General features: G+C 51.9%; 1 pseudogene; it reads left to right on the plus strand.

The window, feature by feature from the left end:
* The first annotated feature begins 3682 nt into the window (after window positions 1-3682).
* On the plus strand, window positions 3683-4665 carry LOC145528612 (myeloid-associated differentiation marker-like; annotated as a pseudogene).
* The last annotated feature ends 990 nt before the right edge of the window (window positions 4666-5655 follow it).

Consider the following 5655-nt stretch of genomic DNA (forward strand, 5'->3'; position numbering starts at 1 on the left):
AGTTTCAAACAGTCACCTTCTAGACGGTCATACAATGGGGTTCCCTAGTGTCTGAGACTCACAGGGGGAGTCCACTGATCTAGGGAAGGGGGGTCAGTCCAAATGCCCACGGGAGCCAGGAGGGAAGGAAATAAGTAAAGGGGATGGAGAGGACCAGCTGCACCTGTCAGGGGTGGTGGAAAAGATGCCCTGTGCATGACATGAGCTCATGCATATAAAACAGGAAAAAAGATACAGATACTCCCACAAACACATGTGCATGTATGTACACACATTTCTAAATATTATTTCAGAGCATATGAAAGGTGTTGAAGGCTGTATATGAGGTTGAGGACATGAATGGAGAGGTGGATGTTCCTGTGAGCAGGCAGGAAGCCTGGTCATGCCCAAGAGGAGAAACTGGGACATGTAAAATGATCATAGTCCTCCTTTATGTCTATTATACATGAGAATAAGAGAATATGGAAAACTACACAAAGATATGAATGGAAAACAATATGGAGGGTGTAGCAGTTGCTCAGCTCCAGCTACCTCCCCCAAGGGAACACAGCCCAATGACATTGGATCTCCTGAGGCTTTTAAAGGAGCAGGAAATTTGGATTTTCGTGTGAAATTAAAACAATGGGCAGCTACCAAACACTTAGGGAAGAAATAATACCTATCCTACATCTCTTCCAGAAAACACTGTGAGGGAAAACTAAATGCATTAAGAGACCGCCTCCAGTACAAACTTGTTTGCGGTCTGTGATCTGGAGGGAACCAGTCTTGCATGAGCTTATGTCCAGAGTGGGGCAGGGCCTTCTGGATCCTCTCTGAGGGCGAGGGAGGGGAACAGGGAGCTGGCATGACTGAGTGTACCATGTGCCAGGCCCTCTGATGAGCCCATCATGTACTTATTATTCATCAGTTGACACAGAGTAGGTATTCAGCCCATTGCACAGATGGGGAAACTGCGGTCCTGTTAAATACCTTGCCAGGTTCTTCTAAGACACACAGCCTCCTTGTCACTCTGAGCGTCCATCTCCCCTCCTCCTTCTCTGCCCTTCTGGCACCTCTTCCTTCCTTCCTCTGTCCTGGCCATGACCTTCCTGGCTCACTGTCTTCCAGTCCACACGCCTGGCTGCTGGGCAGGCAGGGCTCAGCCACATCCAGGCTGTGCTCTGATGGGGACACTATGTCCAGGCTCACAGATTAGAGTGGAGGAAGGTTTGCTGGGAGACTCAGGCAAACCTGCTGATTTCCAGGTTGGGGAACTGAGGCCCAGAGAGGGCACAGGCCTTACCCAGGGTCACACAGCAGGAACCTCATCCTCTCCTTCTCCAAGTCCTCCCTCTGTGGCATGAGAAGAATCCAAACTTGTTATTTAGCCTTAAGCAGCATGTGTGTGTGTTAGTAGCTCAGTTGTGTCCTACTCTTTGCAACCCCATGGACGGTAGCCTGTCAGGCTCCTCTGTCCATGGAATTCTCTGGGCAAGAATACTTGAGTGGGTTGCCATTTCCTTCTCCAGTAGCATACACAGGGTAAATTCAGAGAGGTTGTGGGAACAAAGTGGAAGATAGATAGCGTGACTCCCCCAGGCCCTTTATAGCCAGTGCCCCTCCCCCACCCCTGGCAGTGCCCACTGGGAGGCCCACAGGCTCCAGGGATCCACTGGCAATTGGGGCTCAAGGAACATTGGGAGTCCAGGGAGCTTCTTGCGGTTTGCTCTGTGTTTCTCTTTCCAGCCTCAACTTGTTCCAGGGTTTATTACCAGCAAAGGAGACAAGGCCCCTGATGGCAGGAAGCTGGCTGGGGCTCAGGGTGCTGGCCCTTCAGCCCTGGGGGCCTCTCAGCAAATAGTCCCTTGGAAACAGGGCAGCTGTCCCTGAAGAGGCCTCACTCCCCCAACACACTGGACCCTGGAGGAGCCCCTGTGTGAGCAGGACTGCAGCCCTGGCTGGTGGGACTGCATTGGGCGGGTGACCTGGGCAATTCTGTGGTCTCCAGAGTCCCTGCCACTCTGGCCATGTGTCCCTGTCACATCCCTGAAACCCCTTTAGGCCCCTGTTCTCCTCTCACAGTTCCAGTCCAGGCCCCTCTTCCACGGGGAAGGTTGGCTCCCCGCCTGCATCCCTTCTGGGTCAGAAGACACCTACTGGGCTGCCTCAGGGCCACTGGGACCCTGGAATCCCCCCGAGTCATCTCCACTCTGCGCCCCCCTCCACCCTAGTCCCAGACACAGCCTCAAGACTGTCCCCTCCCAGGGGTTCCGAAGGGGACTCCTCTTTCAGCTCCTGCTCTTAAAAGGGGGCTGATCATCCGTCCATTCCTACCCTCTCCCTGGGATGCCCTGAAAGTCTCCACATCAGCCTCAGACACAACATCGTGGTTCATTTCCAATCCCTTCTTCCCAGCTTGGAAGCTGCTAACCAGTCTCCCAGGCCAGGAAAATCCTGCTCAGGTAAGACTACTCCTAAATCTTGCCAGACTCACATCTGGATGGCAGCTTTGGAGCTTAAGAGCCAAACATTATGTTAATTTATTCTGTGATTCCTCCTTGATGCTCCACCTTGGAGTCATGCTGGATTGGGGGGTCTCCCTTCCCCAGTGGAGAAGAGTCACATGTGAAGAAAAAATTGGGCAAAGGATTCAAAATGTTCCTACTTCCCATGTCACCTCTTCTCCACAGCCTTGCTCTCACCCCATGGCTCCTCCCTGTTCACTCCTAAAGCCTCCGTCCTCTGGGTGGATCTGTGTCCCCTCAGATGGCAGCTCCTTCTAGTGATGCTGCAGGGAGGAGAGGCCAGGGCAAGTGTGTCTCCAGGTTGCTGTGGAAGGAAGCCTGAAGGCGGGTCCTGGGTTCCAGAGCTCCCACCCACAGGCCTTGCTGACATGTGGGATGTAGAGCAAAGGATTCACACTTACGGCTTTGATATGTTTATCTGGAGTTTCCACTTCATGGTCATGCCACCTTAGGGAAGGACTTAATACCTCCAGCCTTTATTTTCTCATCTGTAAAATAAGGTTAGCACTACAATTGCAATCCCCTTTTTGAAATCCTTAGTGTCAGATCTGCTCCTGAATTCAGACTTTTTCAGCTCCAGATAGATGACATGGTGCATCTACTCTGTAGGACATAACATTTAACTATGGTCTGAAAGTACCTTGTAATGAAAGACATTAGTGCTTCTGCAACTGATCTTTTGAACATTCACAATAAGTGGGAAAAAAAAACAGATCATAAATTGTCTCATGTCTCTTCATGTAAAATTTTGTTACCAAATAATGTTTTAAAAATTTGTTTTCAATTTTGAGAGCTTTGAAGGGTTGGGATTGCAGATAATGACCATCCTACCCTGTGTCTCCATAGATAATGGCATACAGCTATTTAGAGAGACCCAAAATGTTCGTGGTTTGAGGCTAGACCACACCCAGCTGTGAGGTTTGGGATAAGACAAGTCTCCTGACAAGGCCAAGGGTGATGGGTGGGGAGAACCATCCTAGAGCAGCTGTACTGTTACCCAATTGTCTGAGCCATTGGTTCCAACTGCATGGATCCTGAGCCTCAGCTGTCCCAGGGCCCTGTGTCATTTCCAGATGTCTGACTTAACCCACCTTCAGAGCCAGATCTTTCTCTGGTGGATCCTCAGCAAAGACCAGTGCTGTACTGGTGACAGTGACCTGCCTGGACATCAAAACATCATGCCCACTCGGGCATCATCCCCAGACTATGATGACTTTTGGGGAGGGTTTTGGTACTTCTGCTTGCCAGAGCTCTTCTCCACCTCCATGGCTTTCTCCCTGGTGGCTGACATGGGCTTTGGGAGAGGGGCCATAGGTAACTGGTCCATGTCCATCTGGTGCTTCTGTTTTGCCATGACCCTCATCATAGTCACAGTCGAGTTATGGAGGCTCCCGTCCCTCTTTCCTTTCTACTGGCACAACTTCCCCGTCACCTATGCCTGCTACACTGCCCTCGTCTGCCTCTCCACCTCCATAATCTAATCCGTTGCCTACATCGGATTCCTGCTTTATGGTCCTTCCCAAGACTGGGCCATTGCTGCCACTGCATTCTCCTGCATCGCGTCTGTTGTTTATGCCCTGGACGTGGCCTGGATATGGGATTGGTATGATCTCAGTGATATCACCTGCTATGTGCACACTGTGCCAGGCCTGCTGAAGGTGCTGGAGACCTTTGTGGCTGGTGTCATCTTTGCCTTCCTCAGCAGCACCTCCCTGTACCTGCACCAGCCAGCCCTGGAGTGGCGTGTGGCCGTGTACTCCATCTGCTTCATCCTGGCAGCTGTGGTCCTCCTGCTAAACCTGGCTGAATGGGAATACAGGCTGCCCAGACCGTATCCCATTTTCCAGCTTGTGCTCACCCTTCTCTCCATCCTCCTCTACGTCAGTGCTCTGGTCCTCTGGCTGCTCTACCAGTTCAACGAGGAGTTCGGCGGGCAGTCCCAGAGGTCCAGTGATGGGGACTTCAGGGACGTGCTCACCTACGACATGTGCACCTGGGACCAGCGACTGGCTGTGGCCATCCTGACAGCCATCAACCTGCTGGTTTACGTGGCCAACCTGGTGTACTGGGCCCGCCAGGTCTCTGTAGGGACTGAGGATTAGCCCAGGGACCTGATCCTCTGCTCACAAAGGTATCCTCACCAAGCTCTGACATCCTCTGATGTCCTCTTCCTGGCTCCTCTCTCTCTCTCCTCATATCCTTCCCCACTTCCCCCTTCCCAAAGCACTCAGTGCTCAGGTGCCCAGAGGAAGGGTAGGGTGCTGGGAACACCTGGGATGGGGTCTGAGATGTAAAGGGAGCAGGAGGGAGAGGTGGGTTTGCCGCTGCCCTTGGGAGCACCAAATATCTGGTAATTGCAGCCCCTTCTCTCATCAAGACCAGCTGAATGTTTGCTCCCTAAATATTTTCATAAATCTGCCCCTGCCCTTCACTCCTGGAGTGTCTTTGCTCAAGGCCCATCATCACATACCTTGACTACAGAATTAGCCTCCATCCATTTTCCTCCTGTAGTCAGAGTGTCAGTTTCAGAGTAAGCCTCTGACTGATCAGTCCCTCCTTAGAGAATGTCAGTGTGGACTCCTCACTTACAGTTAAAATCCATCCTATGTCTCTGGTGTTCAGATCCATCCACAGTGGGCCCTGTCTGCTGCTCCTGCAACACCTCCCTTCCTCCCCATCTCACCTGTTTTGCTTAGGTAAGACCCAGGAGCTTGTGATGACCTGCCCACACCAGGCTGCTTCACAGAAGGGCAAAGGCTGAGAAGTGTCGGTCTGGGAGCAATGAGACATGGAGCTGGTGGGATGCAGGGAGGCTCCTGGACGGAGATGACTAACAGTCAAGCCTTTAAGGAGAAGTTCAGGTTCACAGGGAAGAAGAACGAAAGGACATTTAGAATAATTGATGTGCTCCAGGATCTCATGAAGTTTCAGTGGCAGAGCTGATGTGACTGCTGCTTGTGCATAGCAGGGAGGAAGGAGGAGGGAGAAGGGAGAATTGAGCCTGGCCAACTGGAGGCTGGTCTATTTGCCCACTTGGGTCAGGAATGAGGCTTTGGGGTGGCACAAGGTGAGGAGTTGGAGTTGAGACACTTCCCTAAAGCCAGGACTATGGGGCCTGCAGCCTCAGAGCAAGGGTAGACAAGGAAAACTA

This window comes from Giraffa tippelskirchi, chromosome 12 (genome assembly GCF_054371585.1).
Source record: "Giraffa tippelskirchi isolate mGirTip1 chromosome 12, T2T-mGirTip1v1.2.pri, whole genome shotgun sequence".
Classification (NCBI taxonomy): Eukaryota; Metazoa; Chordata; class Mammalia; order Artiodactyla; family Giraffidae; genus Giraffa; species Giraffa tippelskirchi.